The sequence below is a fragment of the Alnus glutinosa genome, chromosome 4 (genome assembly GCF_958979055.1).
Source record: "Alnus glutinosa chromosome 4, dhAlnGlut1.1, whole genome shotgun sequence".
Taxonomy (NCBI): Eukaryota; Viridiplantae; Streptophyta; class Magnoliopsida; order Fagales; family Betulaceae; genus Alnus; species Alnus glutinosa.
This window is the reverse complement of record NC_084889.1, coordinates 23393599-23407699: the sequence shown is the minus strand read 5'-3', so window position 1 is coordinate 23407699 and position 14101 is coordinate 23393599.

Genomic DNA, 14101 nt, shown 5'->3' with positions numbered 1-14101 from the left:
CTTCCCAACCAGGTCTCCTACCTGAAGGGGTCTTTAATGGAATTCCTTACCTTAGAGCCGGCCTCTAAGATAGACTTTAGTTGTAGCGCAGCACACTTAAAACGGCTTTAGAGGGATCTTAAACTTCTCTGAGCTCTTGTGGAATTCAATACCGAATTCTTGCAGTTCTCAATGCCCAGGGGCCTCTATTTATAGGCTGAGGTGCAGAATGGGCGACTGCTGAATATGTACGGACGCCGTTCGGACGATGAACTTGGGCCGTCTGGACGGACAACTGTGTGACAGGATTTTTCAAAAATTTTGCTAAAAATCTTTCCTGTTTAAGACCTGCGTCTGGATGGTGAGACACTGGCTTCCGGACAGTTGCACGTCCGCCACAAGTAATTTTCATATAAGGCTTAGCGCGTCCAGACCAAGGGGGATGAACGTCCGAACAGCAATTCTTCAACACGCAATTTCCATATCTATTATGCCTGCGTCAAGACCAAGAGAGGCAAACTCCAGACGGTTGAAGTCGAATCTGCAATTTCCTTAATTGATAAGCGTGCGTCCGTACCAAGGCTGACTGACGTCCAGACGGTAATATTTGAATTGCGATTCTTGCCTTAAGGAGACTCGTGTCCAGACGGGATACCACATCGTCCGGAAGGTTGATCGATCTTCCCTTTATTGGAACTTGGAAAGAATCTGAGACTGTTCGAATACTGATATGCGTCCGGACGGGCTGCTGAGATGTCTGGACGGATGCAAGCTGGAATAGATGCTTCTCGATACAGTGTAGGGTCCGAACGGAAAAGATACGTCGTTCGGACGAATGATGCTGGTCTGTCTGGCGTCCGTTCAGGATGAACACGTCGTCCGGACGGATGGAATAGTGGACAGATGGGCGTCCGGACGGGATGACACGTCGTCTGGACGGCTGACAGGAAACTGAAATCTTCTTTCTTTTTCGCAGTTCAGAGTCTTCTGAAAATTCTCTGACAAGTGGAATCCCTGTTTACAGCATCTTTACACATAAGTCATTTTGTCCAAACACAGAATGAGGCCAAAATACTAACAAACTCCCCCTTTGGCCATTCTGGGACAAAAATCACTTGACCGGTTTGGAAATACATTCTCGGTCCAAAAATTAAAATTACTCCCCCTTTTTGTCACAAAGGGACAAGGGGTAAAACAGAGTAATAAAACCAACTGTTATAAAAATTACTCCCCCTAACGGTCTCAGAAGGACCCGGGTTAACAGAGTAATATTAGTTTAAGTTTTTAACAAAATAACATAAACTATCAAAATGCCTCAAAATAACAAAAAAACAATAAAAACAGAGGGAAATCAAACATCCTCTGGCATGTGTACAGTTTGAGTTGCCGCATCCTCATCATCACTGCTGTCCGGATGATGGACTCGAAGGCACTCCTGAAGGTCCAAATGGGTCTACTCCACCCTCTTGTTGATGGATCGCACTCGAGATGCAAAGAGGAGATGGACTGTTGCATGGTGGACATTCCTCCCTGAATGGCAGCTAAGGCCTCCATGATCTGAGAATAATTAGCCTCTGGCTCAGATGGCTGGATAGTATGAGAGGATGAAGCCACGTTTAGAAAAGCAACATGCATTAGCAGCAGGCATGTCATCATCAGAATCCTCTCGTCGCAGTTGCGCATTCGACTTCATCAGTGTCTGTTTGCTGAGGAGCTGCTGGATCTTCATCCTAGGCTCTCCATTCACATAGATACCTGACTGAAGGATGATCTGAGTGATTAGGCAGCCGAAGGGGAGACTAGTATTGCTCTCATCACGAGCCTCGAGCATGACTCCTAGAATATGCTTGCAAAGACAGAAAGGCAAGCGAAGATGAACAGCATAAACAAACTGTGCCCTCTTCAGTATCAGGTCACTGCACCTGGCAACTGGCCAGAAATTGTGCTGAACAATTTTGGCCAACATAGGATGAGCCAGAGCTAGTGCACCAATCCTTATGTTGGTATGACACCCCTCACCCTGTGGAACGGCATGGAAGAACTCTCGGAGATCGTCCATAGAGGGAGGAAGCACCACCTCATTGTAAGGACTGGCAGGCAGATCAAGGACTGGTACCCCAAGGAACCGATTGATGGTCTGGGGATCTACAGTGATGATGTGGCCGTCAACAGTGGACTGCAGTACCACCCCATGCTCATCATCCTGTGCCACCTCAAGTTTGGCATAGAAGAGCCTGACTAGCCTGGTGAGGATGATGCAGGCACATGTGTAGAGGTAGCCCCAGTGATAGGTCTGGATAGTTTCATAAATGCTATCCAATGGAGGCACCATGATATCAGCACGGACCACGTTCCGCTCAGCGAGGACATTCCGGTCCATGATCTTGGCTTGGAAGGCACTCTGCTCTTCCTCTGTCTTCTTGCAGACCCGGCGCTGAGAACTTATGGCAGACATGATTCTGCAAAAGAACCAACAAGAATTTTGCCAAAAATAATCCAAAAAATATTCTTGTTAGTGTAATAAAAATTTGGCAGAATAACAGCAGTAACAAGGACTTTTGTAAAAATAAAAACAGAGAATATCACAATTAAGTCCAAGGAATTTCAGCATGGCAAATATCCCAAAAACATTCCAAAAAAAAAATCTAATAGTTGTAAAATACACTGAAAGAAATAAGACAAGAAGAAAATACCTGGAATGAGAGTGAGAATGCACACAGAAAATGAGATCACTCCAAAAACTAAACAAAAAACGTACTCACAAGGTGCAAAGGAGAAAAGTTAGTGGGGTATGAGGAGAGAAAGCGACGATCTGGGCAATTTATAGCCTCTGTGGGGTGCCCGTCCAGATGGTGTTTTGATGGCATCTGGACGCACGATGCCTCAGAAAGGAGCAAAACGGTTAAGCACGTCCGGACGAATTAAATTATCCGTTTGGAAGAGGATTGTGACATCCCACATCGTCTGGGAATGAGGATGTGCTTACATGTATAAATGCATCATTTATGACACAACGCGTTTTAAAGCCATGATGGCCATGAACCTATCAGAACTCCGCAGTTAAGCGTGCTTCTGCGAGAGCAATCGCAGGATGGGTGACCTCCCGGGAAGTCTGGTTTGAGGAGCCAAAAGCGGACAATATTGTGTCATTGGGGGTGGGTTGTTACAAATGGTATCAGAGCAGTTCACTCAGGTGACCATCGGAATTGACCTACCTAGAAACTAGAGCATAACCAAGAGCTACTTTTAATAAATGATTTTATAAACCACGTAAAAGATTTCGTTTGAAGAATGTAGTGTTGAGTCGGGAATAATAGTAAATGAATAATTATAGAACTGTAGAAGCATCAGTTTTGTTTAAATATGCTATGTACCCTAAGTAAAATAAAAACTTTTGTGTGCAATATCTCTTTGTAAGAATTAGAGAATGATAAGCTTTTGAAGCTAATCAATATGTATCTATGTGATTAAATGTATTGTGTAGTATATAAATTAATTATTATTTTGGTGATTAACTTGATGCGATGGTACAGAATTATGGCACCTCGACGTTACCCTGTTCGTAACAAAAACTATGGAAACCATCGTCATGGCAACCGTGATGATGAATTCCCACCTCCATCTCCAGCATTTAATGATGGAGTGCATCTGGCCTTAGCTCAATTTATGGCTGAAACTACTAGGCAGTTTGCCGAAGTAGTGGCAAGAATTCCACAGCCTGCTGGCCGATTGAAACAGGTAGGTGGTATGCGCGATTTTGCTAGCCAGCAATTTCGCCTATTTGATGGAATGCAGGGACCGTTAGTTGCTGAAGCTTGGATTACAGATATCGCGCTATTGCATGAGACCCTTGGCTGTACTGATGAGCAAAAGTTTAATTATACAGGACTAAGGTTAACCGATGAAGCTACAAGATAGTGGAAGTCTAAGAAAGGACTCTTAGGAATAGAGTTGGGACATGGGGTTGCTATCCCTTATGATAGGTTTGTAGAGGAATTCAATGGGCGTTTCTTTCCAAGGGCACAAAGGCAGATACGGGCCATCGAATTTCAGAATCTGGTGAAAGGTACAATGACGGTAGAGCAATATTCCTCTAGGTTTATTGAACTAGCGAGGTTTGGCCTCAACCTAATCCTAGATGAAGAATCGAAGGCGGAACGTTTTGAAAATGGCCTTAATCCTCATGTTAAGGAGAGAGTTATATGTCATGAAATCAGAAACTTTGTCAAGTTGGTCGATATAGCATCGATTGCCAAATGAGGAATGCGCGAATCATCCGCTGCTTATGAATTGAAGAGGCGAGCAGCATCGCAGGTGTCATACCCATCCAAACGACCTGCACTTGGTACTGGAAGCAGGCCAGCTGAGAAGAGGAATTTCCCTCCAACAACAGGGAATCAGGCGACTTCATGCCATAAGTGCAGGAAGGTGCATGCTGGAGAGTGCAAGGCTAGCGAACCAAACTGCTTCAAGTGTGGTCAATTTGACCACTTCAAGAGGAATTGTCCACTGGATGCCCCAGAAGGATCCCGACCCCCAGGAAACAACTTTCCACCAAGGCGACCCGCCCAAGCGAAGGTGTATACCTTAACTCCGGTTGAGGTAGACGAAGAAGAAGAACGAGGTGTTAACGATGTTGTGACAGGTACCATCTTTTTGTTTGGTATCCTTGTGTGTACTCTTTTTGATTCAGGAGCTACAGATTCATTCATTTCTGAAGCATACATTAAATTACGTCATGTTAGCACTCGACCTTTAGTACAAAGTCTTACGGTTGAAACCCCTGGAGGAAAGAAAGTCACATGCGATAAAATGGTAGAGAACTGTCCAATCAATATAAAAGGAAGGAACCTACCCATCAATCTATCAGTGTTTAAATCTCTAGGATATGATGTAATCCTAGGCATGGACTGGTTATCAAAGTATTATGCGAGTATAAATTGTAGAGAGAAGGTAGTCGTTTTTCAATTGCTAGGTGTTGAAAGATTTAAATTCAACGGATCTTCTACGCAAGCTACTCCACCGCTACTTTCCGCAATACAAGCTACAAGGAATATACGACAAGGAGCATCAGCGTTCTTAGCTTATGTAACTGCAAAACTAGAAGCTAAGTGTACATTGAAGATATTCCAGTGGCATGCGATTACCCAGACGTGTTTGCCGAGGTTGTGACAGGATTGCCACCTGATCGTGAGATTGAGTTTACCATTGATTTGATTCCGGGAACTCAGCCCATTCACAAAGCACCTTATCGCGTGGCGCCTGCCGAGTTGAAAGAGCTAAAGAAACAACTCCAAGAACTTTTGGACAGAGGATTCATACGCCCAAATGTATCACCGTGGGGAGCACCGGTATTGTTTGTCAAGAAGAAAGATGGGACTATGCGACTATGCATAGACTACCGGGAGCTAAACCGTGTTACCATAAAGAATAAATATCCTCTGCCAAGGATTGACGACTTGTTTGACCAATTGAAGGAAGCCAAAGTATTCTCAAAAATCGACCTTCGATCGGGATACCATCAACTTAAGGTAAAGGAAGAAGATGTGCAAAAGACGGCGATTCGAACGAGGTATGGTCATTACGAATTCCGAGTCATGCCTTTTGGGGTGACTAACGTACCGTCGGTATTTATGGATCTAATGAATCGTGTTTTCCATATGTACCTCGATTTGTTCGTAGTTGTGTTTATTGATGATATTTTAATTTACTCGACTAATCATCAAGAGCACGGAGAGCATTTGAAAACAGTACTAAATGTTCTAAAGGAAAAGCAGTTATTTGCCAAACTCAAGAAGTGCGAATTTTGGATGGAAAAAGTTTCATTCTTAGGGCACGTTATCTCAGAAGATGGAATAGCAGTTGATCCTAGCAAAGTTGAGGCTGTCATCAACTAGGAGCGGCCAACCAACGTCCATGAAATCCGCAGCTTTCTTGGATTGGCAGGTTACTACCGAAGATTTGTAGAAGGTTTTTCCAATCTTTCCGGCCCTTTGACCGCCCTCACTAAAAAGAATGCTCATTTTCAATGGAACGATAAGTGCAAAGCAAGCTTTCAAGAGCTGAAAAAGAGGTTAGTAACTGCACCTGTCCTTGTCTACCAAGAGAGTCTGAGAAATTCGTAGGTTTTAGTGATGCCTCTCTTAAAGGACTAGGGTGCATACTCATGCAGCAAGATAAAGTTATAGCTTACGCCTCTAGACAGTTGAAGGACCACGAGAGAAACTATCCTACTCATGACCTTAAACTAGCTGCTGTAGTTTTTGCTTTAAAAATTTGGAGACATTATCTTTTTCGTGAGAAGGTAGAAATTTATACTGATCATCAAAGTCTAAAATATATCTTCTCGCAAAAAGAATTGAATATGAGGCAGCGTAGGTGGTTAGAATTGTTAAAAGACTACGACTGCTATATTCTATACCATCCAGGGAAAGCAAATGTAGTCGCAGACGCTTTGAGTAGGAAATCGCAGGGTGCATCAACGAACTCAACGCCTACCCCTAATCAACTCGCCAAGCAATTGGGAATGATCCAGCTGGATGTGGTTCCAAGCGTGAAGGATGCCGTCCTAGCAGCTCTTATTATCCGTCCGTTAACTGCTGACAGAATTAAGATTGCTCAGGAGAACGATCTAGGGTTGCAACAACTGATGGAGAAGACAAGCCAGGGTAAAGCTCCAGGTTTCTATTTCACAGAAGATGACCTTTTAAGGACAGGTGATGCCAGAACTGTTATACCCAATGATGCAGAATTGAGAAGAGACATACTCAACGAAGCACATAAAACTAGGTACACTGTACACCCGGGAAGCACGAAAATGTACCAGGATTTGAAAAAGGGATTTTGGTGGCAGGGAATGAAGCGTGATATCGCAGAATATGTAGCGCAATGCCCCACTTGTCAGCAAGTGAAGGCAGAACACCAAAGACCTGCCGGTCCACTCCAACCTCTCAACGTGACAGAATGGAAATGGGATCAAATTGCAATGGACTTCGTTGTAGGTTTGCCAAAAACACTCAATGGGTATGATGCTATTAGGGTCGTTATTGACAGACTTACGAAAAGTGCTCATTTCATCCCTATCAAAATTACTGACCCTGTTCCTAAGCTGGCAGAATTATATATAAGAGAGATTGTCAGACTACATGGAATACCTGCTTCTATTGTATCTGACCGTGATGCGTGATTCACCTCTCATTTTTGGCAATGTTTACAAGATGCAATGGGGACAAAGCTAACTCTTAGCACGACATACCATCCTCAAACCGATGGCCAATCGGAAAGAACCATTCAAATTTTGGAAGACATGTTGAGACTTTGCGTATTGGACTTTAAAGGTAAATGGATTCAATATTTACCGTTAGTTGAGTTTGCCTATAACAATAGTTTTCAGGCAACTATTGGAATGGCTCCAAATGAAGCGCTCTATGGACGGAAATGCAGATCACCACTATATTGGGATGAAGTTGGGGAAAGATAGCTAGTAGGACTGGAGATAATCCAGGATACTAAAGACAAGATTACCCTAATTCGAAAGCGGATACTGGCCGCATAGAGTCGCCAAAAGAGTTATGCTGATACACGACGACGCAAAGAATTCGAAGTTGGTGACCAAGTATTCCTGAAGGTATCACCAATGAAGGGAGTCATGCGGTTTGGTAAAAAGGGAAAGCTAAGTCCAAGGTATGTCGGTCCCTTTTTAGTGACGGAGGTCGTAGGTCCGGTCGCCTATAGAGTTGAATTACCATCTAACCTAGCTGGTGTACATGACGTATTCCATGTTTCCACGCTATGAAAATACGTGCACGACCCGTTACACGTGATAGACTTTGAACCCTTACAAGTTCAAGCAGATTTGAAATATGAAGAGAAGCCGGTGCAGATCTTGGATCGAAAAGTACAACAAATGAGGACAAAGACAATACCACTAGAAAAAGTTCTATGGAAGAACCATGAAGTAGAAGAAGCTTCTTGGGAGTTAGAACAAGAGATAAGGAGCAAATACCCGTACCTATTCCCATGAGCCACTTTGAAGTAGGTATGTTTAATACTTTCGTGATTTATGACGTAGTATTTTTAATTAAATAACTTTTACGGTAGTAATTGTGTTTAAAATAGTTTGCGATTAGTAGCTGTGAATACATACTATAGTCGGTATGTCGAGCCCATAAATAGATCATGGTACTATATAAAACCAAATACCCAGGTAAAGATAGTATGATTTGAAAAACATTATTTTCTTACACCCTTTTTGATAATTGTCAAATATCATGGAGTTAACATAAAGTTGAAAACTCTGTACATCAAACCATACCTCAAGATCAACCAGAGAGAGAGTTACCTCAGTCCTCCACTAAGCCATGTCTCAGTGACTTTGAAGATGATTAAGGTAAGTAACATCTCTGCTTGAAATTTTTCTTACTCAGTGTAAATTTTTTTCTTTTGACATAACTTAGTTTACAAATTTCGGGGACGAAATTCTGATAAGGTGGGTAGGATGTAACGCCCAGTAATTTCAAGCTCTTAAGAAATCATTGATATTGTTGAGGAGACAATATCCACATGTTTTTATAAGCAAACCTAAAGTTGTTTCGAAAGATTAAAAGATCAAAACCTAAAAACTCTTTAAAACCTAAAAGTAACATTTAAGCTTTAAACTTTGATTAAACCGAAAACAGGTCAAAAAGACTCAGATTTAGATAATTCAAAAACCATTGTGCTTACAAAAGAAAGATCTATCATGTGGCAAAAGTTAGTAAAAACTCCACCAGTTGACTTTTTGACCCGAGCCTAAATAACCCAACTGTCGATATTAAACGAAAAACTGTCAAGAAAAATATCTTCATGCTTCTAGAAACTTTTATGTATAAAAAACAAGAGTAATGATGAAAGGATAGGATATCTCAAGAGTAATCATGACATGAAAGAAAAATCAATAAAGCAAGTGTGAACGCAGAAAGTGGATAAAAGATATTTTGGCTTTATAGACAAAAACTTTGACTTGATTGAAACTAAGTCAAAACGAACTCGAAATGGGACGAACCAAAAAGATAAAATGTTTGTCATGAAGTCCTCTATCTACCCTCAAAATTTCACATCAATCGGAGTAGGTTTGACCATCGAAATAATTCTCGGAGTAGGCTACCTTCTAGTTGGACGAAAATTCTAAAATCCAAATTTGCAAGACATTATCCAATAAGCTAATTCTTTTATTACATTTTGGACCTAAATACCCCTGCTTTCCTCCTATAAATAAGCATGCAAGGCCCTTTGTTTTTCCACACAAATCCTAGACAACTTTCAAGAAAACTTTTGCTTTGGTTTTCTCTCCATTTTTCTCTCCTTCTACCACACAACCACTTTGGTGTTCTTGAAGTTATTTTTCTCTCCAAATCAAATTGGTGAGTAAATCTTGACACCTCTTCCTTATTATTTGATTTCATTTGTATTTATTACTACGGAGTTGGTTTAACAACCCCTGTATTTATTTACTTGTTTATTTATTGCGTTACTACGGAGTTGGTTTAACAACCCCCGTATTTATTTACTTGTTTATTTATTGCGTTACTACGGAGTTGGTTTAACAACCCCCGTATTCATTTACTTTAAAATGCAATCCTACAAAGTGGCTGTGCCGCTAATTTCTCTATCCCTTTACATAAAAATATTATCCTGTTAGGATTCATGTTTAAGTGTTATATTACCAAGAGCATTATGCTGCGTTTCGGTGCTTAAACATGAAACGTTGTAAATATTTTCTCAATGAATCGTTGTAGGATTCATGTTGAAGTAATTACCTTTTAATTGATAACTAAAAACGATGAGTAAAGTGATGTAAAAATATACACATTTTTAATATTGGAAAAAAAGACTGATGTATATATCAGCTTCTTTGTATAATTGTTACAGAAAAGGAGCTAAGAAACTACGCCAAGGAGAGTAAGTATGGATGTACTTACTGAGGAATGATTCTATGTTTCATTAGGACTGTGTGGAGTCTGTTCGTTGCATGTGGTTGTTCATGCATTGCATGTTGTATCCAACTAATATAACGGCTGAGGAGATAGCCATCAACAAGCTGATGTAGTAGCAAGTGGAAGGAAGGCTAGTCAGTGGATCCAGGGGGTTCATAGTGACCCAGGGTGAGTCCAAAGTCCTAATATATAACTAATGCTAGGACCGGTAGGATTCCAGTGCAAATAGGTAAGATTTTTAAGTGTGAGGCAAAGGACATGAACGGGTTTGGATACCTAAGAACGAGAGGTCTGAAGTAAGATGATCATAAAACACAAACTAAATGGTTACTACGATGCATATTCATACAACTCTTGCATTTATATTATTTATGAACTGTTATTAATCTGATGGTAACTTAGTTATGAAAATGGATGACTCACCTTTTTGTCTATGTAAATATGATGACGTTATATTTGCATAGTTACTGATGCAGATCTGGAGAATGAAGGCATGGACCCAATTTGCCAGTTTTGATGGTTTTCGAAACCATCAACGAACTATCATGTGCTAGCTTAGAAATTACTAGTTACGCTTATATGTATTTTGTTTTATGGCATGTAAATATTTATAACAATGTCATATTCGACATGTTTTATGTTATATGCTTATGTGCCGCCTGTGGCACTAATTTTGATGCACCTAGTGTGCATATAGGATGTAAAGATAAACCTAAGTAACTTTTAATAAACGTATCGAGGTATTTCAATCAGCTCTAAATGTGTTATGCTATCAATTCCTAAGGCTTTAGAAGAAAAAAATATATTCCGTTGTGAGAGTTTATTTCTGATGTAGTAATGTCACGTGGAAACCGGAGGTTTCTGCTTACAAATTTGCAGGCTCAAATTTGGGGCGTTACAGTATGGTATCAGAGCCATTGCCCAGCCTGAGATGGTGGGAGCGTGCACAAGCCCAATGAGGGATGCCAGCAGGGACGCTGGGTCCAAAGAGGGGGTGATTGTGACGTCCCACATCGCCTGGGAATGAGGAAGTGCTTATATGTATAAATGCACCATTTATGACACAACGCGTTTTAAAGCCGTGATGGCCATGAACCTATCAGAACTCTGCAGTTAAACGTGCTTCTGTGAGAGTAATTCCAGGATGTGTGACCTCCTGGGAAGTTTGGTTTGGGGAGCCAAAAGCGGACAATATTGTGTCATTGGGGGTGGGTCGTTACAAGGATGACAGCTCACGTCCAGACGTGGAACAGATTCCGTTCGGACTTCAGAACGCCGTCCGTTCGGACTCCAAAACGGGAACCGTCCGAACTGCTGAACTCCACCCGTCCGGACGCCAATAGGGACCGTTCGGACTCTCCACACTGAAACACCGGAAAAACTGAGGAAAATTTTACAGAGATCAAATTTTCTCAAGTCAGTGTCAGAACATGCATGTATAATCAACTGATAACACAATCAGAGAGCATCTCAAAACTAAACAAAAATATAAAGGAGAGTTGTTATTTTAATTAGCACAAGTATTTTTCCTGGTCATAGAAAATTTCAAATAGACAACTCAACCCACTCAATGCATGTGTGTGTGTGAAGACTCTTTTCCCACAAGGTATGACTTTCAATATTTTGACCAATAGCAGCCAGATTTTCTTAGACAGGAGAGAAAATAAATGGAAGATAAGCCAAAAGTCAAACCTTACTAGGAACTAGCCACCCTCATCTGATACACTCCCCCTGCGATGCAGCGCCTAAGTGATTTACTTGTACCATGAAGGACAACGTAAATGTTTTACTTCCACGTAGAGGGCAAGGCATAAAGAAAATGTAGCACATAAGCAAAGAATATATACTGTAAAGCATAGATTTCATACGATTAACTGCTTGTTTCTTACGGTGCTGCAAACTATAGGAAGTGCCAGAGTTTATAGGCTCTAGGTTCAACTAGCATGAGGTCAATTTTGTCATCTTATTAAAAACTTCTTCTCTTATCCATAATTTTTTGAAACAAAGAGGTCAGAGAAGGAAAGATGTACCTTTAGGGGAGCTCGGGATAGTGCACTTTTTCATCGCGTGAGGAAAAGAAGCTATCCTACTTTTTGCATAAACAGGAAAAAAACTTGGCCAATATAGCCATAAACTCTCAATTATATCTAAGCAGAGTAGATTAATGCTTACATAATTGAGATATCAGGCAAAAAGACATGCAATATCTAAAATGCCAAGAGAAAATAAATCCTGCAAATTCTCCCCATTTTTTTTTTAAAAAAAAAAAAAAAAAACCAAAACAACAACCAATATGGAAAAGACATCATATGCAAAGGCAAGATCAAACCTGTATACGCTCAATGATGCCAATATAGAAAAACAGTCGCTCAACTTGCTTTTTTTGTCTTCCCCAAAAAGTACCTGAACAGTTCTCTCAAGAAACATAGGGGGCAAACATAACTAGTTCCTAGATTGCATATAACAATATGTCAAGTAAACTGAGCAATCAAACCTGATGCCATAGGATTAGGAACTGAATCCTAGGCATGAACACCCGAAACTGCTAGGTGCGTCTGTACCCCCTCATAGGGTAGTTGTCCTTTTTGACCCATGCCTGCCTTCTAGTGGGTGGTTGCTGGCAGGACTGCATCATCCACTCCATCATGTTCTTCATCCAGATAGGAGGCTCACTGGAGTATTGCTTTTCTTTCATCTTCTGAGGCCTTCTAAACTGCTTGGGTTTGCTTTTGTAGGTGCCACTGTGATTGGCTGGTACAAACCGCTGCTGAGGCCGCTGATGCTGTGGAGCATGAGACCAAGGGGCTTGATATTGATACCTTGGTGCTTGGTGAGGTGCCTGATGCCATGGAGTCTGATGCTGAGCCGTAAGTCTAGTGCCATAATCAGCTTGTCTGGGCACTTCTTTCTTGGCTTTGGCCTTTTATGCTTTCAGGAGGGAGAACTGAGGGTGAACATGCCCACTGAGTCCGCAGTGATGGCAAATGGGACGTCTTCTAATGGAATGAGGCTCCTTAGTGCCTGGCACATCATCGTTGACCTTTTCCTTTTTTTATCTTTAACAGTGGGAGGAGGCTCTGGGACTGTAGGTTTCACAAACACAGTCTTTGAGGAAGAGGGAATATCAGAAGAGGGAGCTACATACTCGAGGCCAGTCTTGTCATTTGGGCTCTTTTGGATAGACAGCATACGAGTCAGCTTCTCATCAGTGACACTCTCTAGCTGGAGCTTCATTTCTACTAGCTTTTCCTCGAGCTCTTGTACTTTAAGCAGCAATGAACTCTTCTCGGTCTGCAAACTGTTCAGATCATTAAGGTGCTGCTTTCAGCCTTCCCTCAGCTTCTCATACTCTATGTAGAGTGTCTTGTAGGCCTCCTTGAGCTCTTCCTCATTCTCAATATGCTCCGAGTAATACGAGTCTTCTTCTAAACATGTGGGGCTACAAAGGCCAGAAATTTTTCAGCTCTGGAGCTTCTTCTTCTGACTCATCACTGAGAGTCACATTTTATGCTTTCCCCTTGCCCTTTCTAAGATTCCCGCAATCAGCCCGGATATGCCCAAAGCTTGAGCATTCAAAACATCGGGGTCCTTTGGGATCTTTCTTATCATCTTCCTTAGGTTCAGCTTCTCTGGGAGATTTCTTAACTCTTTTAGAAAACTTTTTCTTGAAACGATCATCTTTCATTAGTCTTCTGAAAGTTTTGGTTAGCAGAGCCACAACCTTTTCTTCATCCTCAAATGATGCTTCTACCTTCTTCTTGGAAGCCTTTAGAGTAATGGTCTTTATCTTCTTGATTGGGGGCAGAGATAGCTCATATGTTTGAAGAGATCCTACCAGCTCTTCAATCTTCATCTACTCAAGATCCTTGCTTTCTTCAATGGTGGTCACCTTTATTCTGAAACGCTCAGGCAAAGATCTTAGAATTTTTCGGATGAGTTTTACATTCGAGATAGGTTTCCCAAGACTCACCATGGAGTTCCTCAGGTCACTCATCTTGGAGTAAATCTCTCCAAAGGTCTCCTCTTCCAACATCTTAATTTCTTCAAATCTTGAAATCAACATTTGAAGTTTGGCAGATTTAACAAGTTTCGTGCCTTCATATGTTGTTTCCAAGATTTGCCATGCTTCTTTGGCTGATTTGCAGTTT